This window comes from Sorex araneus, chromosome 3 (genome assembly GCF_027595985.1).
Source record: "Sorex araneus isolate mSorAra2 chromosome 3, mSorAra2.pri, whole genome shotgun sequence".
NCBI classification, from domain to species: Eukaryota; Metazoa; Chordata; class Mammalia; order Eulipotyphla; family Soricidae; genus Sorex; species Sorex araneus.
This window is the reverse complement of record NC_073304.1, coordinates 195,027,312-195,039,677: the sequence shown is the minus strand read 5'-3', so window position 1 is coordinate 195,039,677 and position 12,366 is coordinate 195,027,312. Positions and strand designations below refer to the sequence as shown.

At 46.3% G+C, this 12,366-nt stretch overlaps 1 protein-coding gene across 3 annotated transcripts in view; it reads right to left on the bottom strand.

Moving 5' to 3' along the window:
- FAM222B (family with sequence similarity 222 member B) overlaps positions 1-12,366 on the bottom strand; it is an 81,275-nt gene that overhangs the window by 44,612 nt on the left and 24,297 nt on the right. Inside the window, exon 1 of one of the 3 annotated variants that reach the window (XM_055131811.1) lies at positions 2,258-2,487. The exons of the other annotated variants lie outside the window; for them this stretch is intronic. The gene's annotated coding sequence lies outside the window, so the exon portion shown is untranslated. Of the gene's footprint in view, positions 1-2,257; positions 2,488-12,366 lie in introns of those variants that run through there. 3 annotated transcript variants of the gene reach the window in all.

Sequence of the window (12,366 nt, the reverse complement as noted above, 5' to 3'; positions counted from 1 at the left end):
CTCCCTATGCTGGGGATCAAACCCAGGGTCTCACACCAAGCAAGGAAAATACCACTGAACTATAACCCCAGTCACAAAAGGATTTTTTGAGGGGCCTGGGAGATAGGATTCACCCATCAGTACTGGGAGAAAATGCAGTGCCTGGGATCACCCCCCTCCCCCAACCTCCAGCAGGCAAAGCCTGTGCTTATTAAGACCACTGAGCTATTGAGTGCTCTCTCCACCCCAACAAGGATTTTTAAAGGACAGTATAATTAGAAAGGACGACCTGTAAACTATTGAGGACTAAGCTGATTGAGATGCACTTTGCCTAGAAACCATTCATTAGGAAGGGTTCAGAAACTCACCAGCAATCAATCCTAAATTCTTATCTGTGCGCAGATAAGAGACTCCAAGAAGTCCTCAACCCTCTCATTCAGACTCACAGTAAACAACTTCCTCAAAAGATTCAGCTTCCAAGAGTCAACCCCTGGGGGAGATAGTTATGCTTTAACACACAAAATACTGTCTCAGACAAGACTAAAAACTACCACTAGCCACATCTCCATATGAATACATTCAGTCTCTAAATAAGTCTCTCACAGAGAGCAGCATTCCTAGATCTCCTTGCCTTTAATGTTTCTGCACCTTTTTTGACCACCTTCCCAATTTCAAACCTTACAATGCTCTAAATGGTTATTATGAGAACCAAACAATGCCAAGGGCCCAATCTTTTCCTTCACTTTCTCAAGGGGATCATTTTAGACGTCTAATGCGAATGGGGGATTGGGCTTGGGTTTACATCTCCCGTTAGAGAGAACATAGGGCTCTTTTTCTTAACACGGTCTAAGCTCTGACTCAGAAACAGGCAAACTGAATACAGACAGATTGCTAAAGAATCCTAAATCAGTTACTTTAACCTCAGCAACACCATGTTCCCCCAATTCAAGAAATTTTGGACAGTCATGGTTTCGTATAATTGTTTTCTTAAAGTGGACAAAACTTGAGGATTTTCATCTGCCTTAGATTTCTGGAGATGAGTGCAGATATACCTATGATTAGTTCTATAGATAGAGCCTTTCTGTCTCCTGAGGGGAATTGTTTGGGGAAATCACTGTACCAGGCAAAATATTGATTACATAAATCAGTCAAGAAACAAATATTAAAAAAATTAAGTGAACTACGTATAACTTGATAAAGCTGTCCCATCAGCCCTATCTTTTATAATGCTTGGTTTCACCTCAATGTACACCTTTATTGGTTAAAGATACAGTAAATTCAAGCAAAGGGAAAACTTTAATCCAGCTAAAAGTATAATGAAAAGACAGCTGCAGTACATCAATTCTGTCTTCAAAATTGGACTTCAGTTCAGCCCACTGAACAATCGCTGGAAACTAAAGCTGGATTACAAGAATAAATTCTTAATCATTTCCTATGAATATTTACCAATGAACTGCCCCCAGTTTTATATTCACCCCTTCTAGGTCCTTGCTTATCAACAACTTCAAGATAAATTTGGTCCAAATACCTTCCCTTAAGGCTTGGCTGGAGAGACAGAAAAGTAGGTAGGGGGGTCAGCCTAGATGTGGTGTCTGGAGTTCGATCCCAGACATCATATATGCCGCCCGCCCCCCCACCCCCCGCAAGAATGATGGCTGAGTGGAGAACCAGGAGTAGTAACCTTGCTCACTAGGTTTCTCTATCAAGGCACAGTACTACACAAAGATGGTGACAACTAACTTAGGAAGAGACTTGAGCAGAGTTAAGCACTCACAACTACCAGAATTTCTGTATCTACCACTTGACAGGAATTGCTCCCTCTTTCCACAAGCCCCTCCTTTTTCGGAACGTTTTTGCTGATTAGAGCAGTCCCAAGTAAGAAAATGGTGAAGGCAGCCTTAATGGACACCGGTGCAATAAGAGTTCCAAAGACCCGTTCCTACCCTAAACCCTTCTTTTTTCTTTTTTTCTTTTTGGTTTACTGCATTCGAAGCCACGCAAGAATAAGGTCCGCTTTTCTTCTGTTCTTTTCACTCCACTGCCAACCAACCGACATTGACACATCAGTAAAAGATAAGAGTCCTCAATCTCCTTACCCTGCAGCAGGGGTGAGATGAAGGGAAGAATGACGGGTAGAAGAGAGAAAAGCAAACAAACTGACGGGATGAGGTGCTCTTACGTTCCAATCCATGTCCCTTTTGCCCCAAGGTTAAGTCGGCTGAAGTCGGGGTCGCGTTAGAACACACACATACATACACACAGACACACACACACACACCTTGCGCCCTGGAAGGGAGATGAGCTTCGCTCCGCAGCGCTCCGTGGGGCTCCGAGCTCCGCCCCGCCCGCCAGGGGCAGCTCAGCCCACTGGCCCCCGGCCCCGCCCCGGGAGCGGGAGAAGGGGCTGCGGGGGGTCTCGGCAGGGGGAGGGGGAGGCGGCGGCTCCGGGTGCCAGGCTCTCGGAGCACAGCACTCTGCGGTGCGCCGACACCCCCTCCCCCAGCCGGCGGCCGCTTGCTCCCCTTCACCGCCGGAAGCCAGCCCCGCCCCCCCAACTCCATCCCGGCCCTCTGCGACCCCCCTCCTGTCCTCACAGCCAATGGCGAGCTAGGGAGCCAGCGGAGCGACTCGCCAAACAGCCAACTGGGGAGGCCCACTGGGAGGTCAGCCGCCGGGGATAGGCCAGCTACTCGCGGCCTCGGCCCCGGCGCGGCTCCTCTTTGTTACAGCTGCCCCCGCGGCTCCTGGCCCCCACCGCGAAGCGGGGAGCCCAGCATCCCGCAGCTGGGCCAGGTGATGCCGTGCCCCGGCTTCCGCTCCTCCACCCGCTCCGCCTGGGGATTAGGAATGGCCCCCATCCAGGCGCTACGTCCCAGAAAGCTTTCTCCGTCCCCCGCAATAACCACGGGAAGGCACGCGACAATAAAAAGGTGCCCCCCAGGCCTCTGCCGCGCCTTTCTTTTCTCAGACTAATCCAGGGCACTCCCTCCTGGTCATGTATAAATTTGTTTGCATATTAGATCAGCTGCGCACATCCAGCCTGGCGGAAACTCCAGCTTCCCGCGATGCAGAAAACAAGGGATGGGAAAGGGAGGGCTGTAATACGAGAAAGGGTCCCTCGAAGTTGCTAGGGGTAAAAGAGGAGGCAATAAATCAATCGATCATTAAAAAACAAAAAACAAAGCAAGCAGAAAAACTGCACCAAGACTGGAGAGACCGATCCTACAGAAGGTAAGAGCCTGTCCTGCATGTGGCCGGCCCGGGTCTGATTACCGGCCCCTGAATATGGTCCCTGAGGACTGAGTCAAGAGTAAGCCCAGAGCACCACCAGGTGTGTCCCCAAAACCAAAAAAATACGTAAATAATTTTTTTTAATTAAAATGAAGATTTAAAACACAACAGTTGGCTCCAACCCTGGCCACATACAAGACATGTACATCCAACTAACCCACGCGGACCATTCCCCTCACAGGTTTCAATAACCAGTGCGATCAGGAAGCAGACACCAAACTCCTGTTCAAGCCTTCTATACTAAGGAAAGGGGCAAAAGCTCAGCAACTGCTTGACCCTCATGTGCTGGCAGTCTGTATCAACACTTCACTCACTAAGGCCAACGTGAGGGGCGAAACACTGCTGAGATGGGATCTACCAAAGGTTGTGCTGTATTTTCTCTGGCATACTGGTGAAGGCATGGGACTCATCTGAAATACGCCCTTTAATTAAAAAGGGGGTGGGGCAAGGCAAATTATGCTGTCCTAAAAATTCTTACAACTGATATTAAGTTCCTATATAATATCCTACTTAGGTTCCCCAATTGTGTATAGTAACAGGTACTACTATGATTTTAAGATGACAACAAAATATTGGGTCAGAAAGATAGTACAGCAGGTTAGGTACCTGCCTAGCATATGACCAACCTGGGTCTGATTCCCAAAAATAAGTCTGCCCCCCACCCGAGCACCGGCAAGAGTGATTCCTGAGTGGGGAGCGAAGAGTAACTTCTGAGCACTGCTGGGTGTGGCCCAAATCCCCCCCACACACACACACACGCGCACGCACACACACACACGAACACACCACCAACCACAAAACAAAATACTTTAGGTTTGGGGGGGAGGCGGCTCTTGGGTCAAACCTGGCAATGCTCAGGGGTTACTCCTGGCTCTGCACTCAGGAATTACTCCTGGTGGTGCTCAGGGAACCATATGGGATGCTAAGAATTGAACCTGTGTCAGCCATGTGCATGGCAAAAGCCCTACCCCCTGTACTATTGCTCTGGTCCCAACACAAACCTTTAAATATAAGTAGCCTACCCCTTTTTTTTTTTTTTGAGAAACATCCAGCAGTGCTTGTTAGAGTACGAATGAGCAGAAGTACAAATCTGGAACTTGAGCATGCAAAGTATTGAGTTCACCTAGTCCGTTGAGCTGTCTCTCAGAGCCTATACGTTATATTTCCTTACACTTGAAGTATTTCATATAGATAGCCAGTCTTCTAGTTCCTATATAAAGATATTAAAATTGGGGGCCTGAGTGATATTACAATGGGTAGGGAGCTTTCCTTGCACTCTGCTAACCTGGGTTCAATCCCTGGTACCCCCTGGGGTCCCCCAAGCCTCACCAGGAGCTGATTCCTGAGTGCAGTCAGGAAAAGCCCTAAATACTGCTAGGTGTGCCCCCAAACCAGTAATTTTTTTAAATATAAATTGAGGAGAGGGCTGGAGCAATAGTACAGAGGGTAGGGCGTTTGCCTTGCATGCGGCTGACCCGGGTTCGATTCCCAGCATCCCATATGGCATATGGTCCCCTGAGCACCGCCAGGGGTAATTCCTGAATGCAGAGCCAGGAGTAACCCCTGTGCATCGCCGGATGTGACCCAAAAAGCAAAAATAAGTAAATAAATAAATTGAGGAGAGCTAAACAGTGCAGAGGGGTGTGTGTGTGTGTGTGTGGTGTGTGTGTGTGTATGTGTGTTGGGGTGGGGCTGGAGGATCAAACTTAGGTCTGATACATAACACAATGCCACTAAGCCATTAGTGGGTAGAGCACTTGCCTTGCATGGGGCTGCTCAAATCCCAAGCACCATGAGGTGTGACCCCCACAAATATAAACTTAGCCAGGAAACTGGGGTGTTTTTGTTTTTTGGGGGGACCACACCTGGTGGTGCTCAGGGCTTACTCTTGACTCTACACTCAGGGATCACTATCAGCCTGCTTGAGAGACCATATTGGGAGGCTGGGATTCAAACCCAGTTAGTGGCATGCAAGGCAGTGCTCTAACCATTTATCACTCTGGCCCCTATCCAGGGATTTGGATGGAGAGTAAATCTAATGCCCTGAATCATGCATAAGCTCTGTGAACGATGCCTGGCACAAGCCCTGAGTTCAAGCCCTGACACAAAACCCCCTACACCAAAAAGATTTTTAAACTAAATTTAGAGTCAAAGAGATAATCTAGAGGCTAAAATACCTCCCTGGCATACAGGCAACACTCATTTGTTCACCAGCACTGCATGGTCCCCTGAGCACCACAGGAAGTGGGTCCCCAAGATTAGGCCTGGAGGAGCCTCTGAGTACTGCTGGGTATGGCCCAAAACCCAGAGATAAGACAATAAAAATTATCTATCTTAGATGTAGGAGATGTCTCAAAGGACTGGAGCATGCAGGAGTCTTAGGTTTGACTCCTGGCACTACATAGCATCCCATGCACCACTGCTGCTGGGACAACCTCAAAGCACCTCAATGGGAGTAGCCCCAACCCCCTTTCAAAAGAGAAGTCTCTTTTTTTGCTTTTTGGGTCACACCCAGCGATGCACAGGAGTTACTCCTGGCTTTGCACTCAGGAATTACTCCTGGCGGTGCTGGGGGCAGGGAGGAACACCATATGGAATGCTGGGAATCCTGGTTAACTGCGTGCAAGGCAAACACCCGACCCGCTGTGCTATTGCTCCAGCCCCAAAAACACTTTGTTTTCAGTTTGTTTAGGGGCCACACCAAGCAATGCTCAGGGGTAACTCCTACTTCTGCAAGCAGGAATTTCTCCTGGTATTCAGGGGACCATCTGGGATGCAGGGACTGAACCCGGGTTGGCCACATGCAAATCAAGTGCCCTACTCTCTGGATATTCTTCTGGCCCCCATAATCACGTGTGTGTGTGTGTGTGTGTGTGTGTGTGTGTGTGAGAGAGAGAGAGAGAGAGAGAGAGTGTGTTGAGGTGGGGCTGGGGTGATCAAACCTAGGTCTGACTGTGGCTGGAGTGATAGCACAGCGGATAGGGCGTTTGCCTTGCACGCGGCCAACCCGGGTTCGATTCCCAGCATCCCATATGGTCCCCTGAGCACGGCCAGGGGTAATTCCTGAGTGCAGAGCCAGGAGTGACCCCTGAGCATTGCTGGGTGTGACCCAAAAAGAAAAAGAAAAAAAAAAAACCTAGGTCTGATAGTAACACAAGGCCTCTAAGCCACATTTCCAGCCCTCAATTCATTTGTTCACATGACATTTACTATGCTTTTACATAGTAAGAATTCTAATAGGCCCCAGGCACAAAACAAAACAGAAGGAAGCTACAATTCCTGTCTTTAAGATGTTTATTAATCCAAGGAGGAAAAACATTATAATTTTTTGTAAAAAGCAAACTTAAAGAATATACAAAAGAACTATCTTTGTAAGACAATGGAGTTTGAGACAGGGCAGAAGAGCATTTCTGGCACAGGATGAAAATACAAGTGTCCACATAATTTCCTCCAGGCATACCAGTTTATCCAAACTGGTTTACTATATTCATAACCTTCCTTACATTAATCTAAACGAATATAAACTTTACCTAGAACGTATCTTATAAACTTATCTACAGAAATAAGGGTCAACATATGTGGAAAAACTGCTAATCTCGTTGACTGTATTTCACAGTCTGTTGCACACAGTTTTAAAATCATGAAGGTAACAGGTATAATTTTAATAAACATAGTACAGGGTTTGCTGTTTCCCAAGTGCAATCCCCAGCAGCACCACTTACATCTCTGGCAGGAGTGACCCCTGAGAGGTGTGACCCCTTGGGCAGACAACAAGGTGGGAAAGGAGGGAGGGAGGGAGGGAGGGAGGGAGGGAGGGAGGGAGGAAGGAAGGAAGGAAGGAAGGAAGGGAGGGAGGGAGGGAGGGAGGGAGGGAGGGAGGAAGGGAGGGAAGGAGGCTGGCTTTTCATAATAAAAATTCTCAGTTGAGGCTTGCTCTTGCAAGCCTGTGTTCTTCTTTGTCCATGTATCTCTCTTTTTCTGCTTTTACCACTCTGGAGAGGCTGTGTTCTCTCTTGAAAATATAGTACTCTTTCTCCCTCCTCATGTCTTTGTAAATAAATTTTATTTAATAAAAACTAACTTGCTCCACAAAATAAATATATAGATTTTTAGTTGGAATTATACTATATTTACTGAAAAGAGTCACTGTCACTGTCATCCCGTTGCTCATCGATTTGTTCGAGCGGGCACCAGTAACGTCTCTCATTGAGAGACTTATTGTTACTGTTTTTGGCATATCCAGTACACATGGGTAGCTTGCCAGGCTCTGCCGTGAGGGCTCGATACTCTCAGTAGCTTGCTGGGCTCTCCGAGAGGGGCTGAGGAATTGAACTCGGGTCAGCCGCGTGAAAGGCGAACGCCCAACCGCTGTGCTATCGCTCCAGCCCACTGAAAAAGAGTATGCTAAGGAAAAAATAATAAGTTTCCTAGAATCATCTGCTTAACTTTAAGTTTCTAAAGCTAAGCAACAAATAACTGACAATTAGGGCTGGAGAGATAGTACCGTGGGTAGAGCGCTAACCTTGCACGTGACCACTCCACTCCCTGGGACCACATATCGTTCCCTGAGACTGCCAGGAGTGATCCCTGAGCACAGCCAGGTGAGGCCAATTTTTTTTTTTTTAATACAGACACTTAGCTTTCACTGAAGGCTTTGAAGGGTTAAGGCACTTGTCTAGCTTTTGCCAAAGCTATCACAACACAGGTTCGAATCTAGGCACCTGCTCGAATCCAGGCACTGCATATGGTCACCACCCACCCCAGTGCACCACTAAGTGTGGCCTCAAAACCAAAAGGAGAGAGGGTGAGAGAGAGGCAGCTACCCCTACATATACATCCTACCCCTAAAATATGAAGAAAAGACTTTAACTAATATACCTGAATTAAAACTCAAAGTCAGCGAGGCTGGAGAGTTAGATCAGGGGGATAAGGTGCTTGCCTTGCCTGCTGAGGCTTGAACCCAAGCACCATTTATGGTCCTGAGCACCTTCAGAAGTGAACCCTGAGCACAGAGCCAAGAGTAAGCCCTGAACACCACTGGGTATGGACCAAAAAAAAATTTTTTTTTATTGGGGCCACCCAGCAATGCTCAAAGTTCATTCTTTGGCTCTGCACTCAGGAATCACTCCTGGCAGTGCTCAGGGGACCATATGGAATGCCAGGGATTGAACCCAGGTTGGCTACGCGCAAAGCAAGTGCCCTACCCACTGTATTATCACTCCAGCCCCACCCCAATTTTTTTTAAATAAGGCACTTATAGTGCACTTTATGAGGCAACAAAAACATGCATATCACTTTTCCCCTAATGCTTTTAAAATTAAAATGACTACTGCATTTTTTGCTGTGGTTTGGGGTGTTTGCTTGGAATGAGGGGTTGAAGAAAAGGGACAAATTATTTATTTCTCACACTGACAGTTAAGTATCGGCACATGGTAGAGAAAGTAAAAGGCAATATCCTAAAAAAAGTCTCTCTCTCTCTCTCTCCTTCTCTCTCTCTTCCTCTCTCTCCCTCTCTCCCTCTCTCCCTCTCTCTCTCTCTCTCTCTCTCACACACACACACACAAAATGAGACAGCAAACTTGTGAATCAAGCATGATTTGGCATCTTTAAATGCAGAGCCAATTCTTTTCTAGTGCCAAAGCCAGTGGCTTCTCCTGTAGATAAAATGGCACAGTTCCTGAAAAAGCCCTGGACGATGTTTCCCCACAATCCTATAATCTGTCAAAAGACAGAAAACAAAAAGAAGTCTTTGCCAGCCAGAAAAAGCAAATTATAACCAACACAGAGCCAACACTTTACTTCTGACAGAAGGAGCTTTTTCTATGCATCTTTGGAGGGAGAGAGACAAAGGAAATTTGCCATTGCTCATATAACCAAGGCAATATTGTGTGATTGTGTGTGTGTGTGAGAGAGAGAGAGCAGGAGAGAGAGAGAGAGAGAGAGAGAGAGAGAGAGAGAGAGAGAGAGAGAGAGAGAGAGAGAGAGAGAGAGAGAGAGAGAGAGAGAGAGAGAGACACCAGGGTTTGAATCCACACATGCAAGGCAAGTGCTCCATCCCTGGCCCTAGGCAAATGTTTTAAACAATTATCATCTTAGATAAGCAATTAATTCAGTTCCCTCACTACTTATACACAACTAGAGAAAAAGTACAGGGATTAAAGGTGCTTCCTTTGCAATGCAGCCAATCCTAATTCAATCCCTGCACTGCATATGGTCCCTTGAAGCACTGCCCACCCAACCCCCAGCCCCCAAAAATACATATTTGCAATTTTGGAAACCAAGAGAAAACTAAATGGGCTAGAGAGCATGTTTTGCATATATTCAATTCCCAGCACCACATGGTACCCTGAGCAACCCCAAGAGCAACCCCAAAGCCACTAGTGCTGCCAAAGTGACCTAACACATCAAAACAAAATAAAGAATACCTGCAAAATTGGGCTGGGTAATACAGCTCGGCTCAGTGGTAGAGCACTTACCTTCTATATGTGTAGCCCTGGATTGATCTCCAGCACATACACACAAAAAAGGAATATACACAACATTTAAGAAAATAAGTTAATGGGCAAAAAAAACCAAAAAGAACTTTAATAAATCCAAAGAACTTTTACAAGCTAAAAACGAGATGAAGAGAAGCAACAGTGATAGCACCGCTGGGAGGATGCCTTCCTTGCACAAGGTCAAACAGGGTTCTATCCCTGGCACCACATATGGTCCTGGCACCAAATATGGTCCCCAGAGCCTCACTAGGAGTCATCCCCAAGCACAGAGCCAGGAGTAAGCCCAGGTCTCTGCCAGATGTGACTCCTCCAAAGAAAAATCTATTTTATGAAAAAAATCGGGGCTGGAGTGATAGCACAGCAGGTAGGGCGTTTGCCTTGCACGTAGCCAACCCAGGTTTGAATCCCAGCATCCCATATGGTCCCCTGAGCACGGCCAGGGGTAATTCCTGAGTGCAGAGCCAGGAGTAACCCCTGAGCATCGCTGGGTGTGACCCAAAAAGCAAAAAAAAAAAAAAAAAAAAAAAGAAAGAAAGAAAGAAAAAACTCTTGTGTGGGTCGGCCATGTGCAAGGCAAGTGCCCTATCCACTGTACTATCCACCAGCCCCTATGGTGGAAATTAACTAAAATGAATAGTAAACTGCAAATCAAAGCAAAGAAACCAAAATGAAAACATAAGAAACTTTACTTACAAACATAAAACAGTTGAGTTCAATCCCTGAGTCCACAATAAATAAGATGAAAGCAAGTAATACAAAATATTTTATCCTTTTTGTTTTTGAGCCACACCAGGCTGTACTTAGGGCTTACTCCTGGCTCTATATACTCAAGAGACTCAGGGGGACCATATGGGGTGCTGGGGACCAAACCCAGGTCGGCTGCATGCAAGGCAAGTACCCTACCCACTGTACTATCACTCCAGCTCAAAGTCTTTATCTTTAACATAACCACAGAAGTAGAAAGTTGGAGGTTTGTGTGTGTGTGGGGGGGGGGGGTGGCTACACCCAGAAGAACTGGGGGGGAAGAACAGGGAGGGAATTCTGCAGTGCCAGTTTATCAAACATGGGGGTACCACATATAAAGCACTTGCAGCCTACTGAACTATCTCCCCAGTTTGAAAACTTTTCTTTGGGGGGGCAGAGGTTGGTACTGAGGGCCCATATGTGATGCTAGTGATTGGTGGGGAGGGGGTTGTCAGCCTCATGCAAGGCAAACACCTTACCTTCTGTACTGTCTCCATCTATCCTGGTTTTATGTTTTTCCTGGTTTTAAGTCTTTGTTTATGGACACCTGAAGGTACTTACCTGGCTCTGGACTCTTGGTGGGGCTGTGGTACAGACATGGTGCCAGGAACTGAACTTGGGTTGACCATGTACAAGACAAGTACCTTACCCTATGTACTCTCTCTGACTCTCCCCACCTATTTTGTTCTGTTTTGGTTTTGGGGTCGCTCCTGGCAGCACTCAGGAGACCATATGTGGTATAGGGGAGTCAAACCCAGGTCATCTGTGTGCAAAAAAGGGCCCTACCCACTGTCTTATCTTTCTGGCCTTAAATCTTAGAGCCACACCCAACAGTGTTCAGTCTTTACTTCTGACAGGGTTTGGGAAACCAAATGAGATGCCCGGGATCAAAGCCAGATCAGCTGCATGTAAAGCCAGTGCCCTACCCTCTGTACTATCTCTCCAGCCCCACTTTTTTAAGTCTTAACACAATCAAGGAGTAAAGGATCTCCAATAAATTAAATTACTTTTGCTATGAAAATAGGCCATTCAGAGATCTTCTTTTTCAGTTACCAAAGGCAAAAGAAAACCTGAGTGCCTAGGTACCCAAAAGCAAGTAGAGTTCTTATCAAAGAAGAAAAAAAATCTAATCTTATCCTTTATACAAAGGGCAATGGATTATGGGAGAAATCAAATTCCACAGAAGGTTCAATTCCAACCTATGTAAAACTAAAAAACTCATGTCACTTTGTTCTAAAACAAGAAGAAATACACACACACACACCCCACCACCACCACCACCACCACCACCACCACCACCCATGCCAACTCTGAGCTGTCAGCAGAATAAAAGTTCTGAATGTATTAGCTGACTATTGCTTAATCATTTCAGTTTTCCCTATCAGCTTCAGACATCAAAAAAGGCCACATTTCAATTTTCCTTTATTGTTACACTATCTTAAAGCTGAGAAACTTTTCATTTCAATCTGAAAATTCAGATTGAAATTTCAAGCATGTCCTTTTAATCTTTATCTTTGGTGCTAAGAACTGAACTCAAGTCTCACCCGTGAAAGGCAAGTCCTCTACTGCTACGCTGCAATCCAACCCTCCACACAGTTTTTTCTCTCAAATAAATTTTTCTTGGAGGAGGGGAGGTGGCGAGTAGTGGTGAATGTTTGGGCCACACCAAGAAGTGATCAGGGACCTATATGGGGTGCGAGGGATGAAACAGGGGTCCACTACACACAAGGCAAGTTCTTAACTTCTGCACTCTCTCTCCAGCCTCCTCGAGAATTTTCTAAGTACATTATAGATAATGTACTTAGAAATGTACCAATTCTATGTTTAGAACCAGATTTGGGGGGGGGGGGGTCTT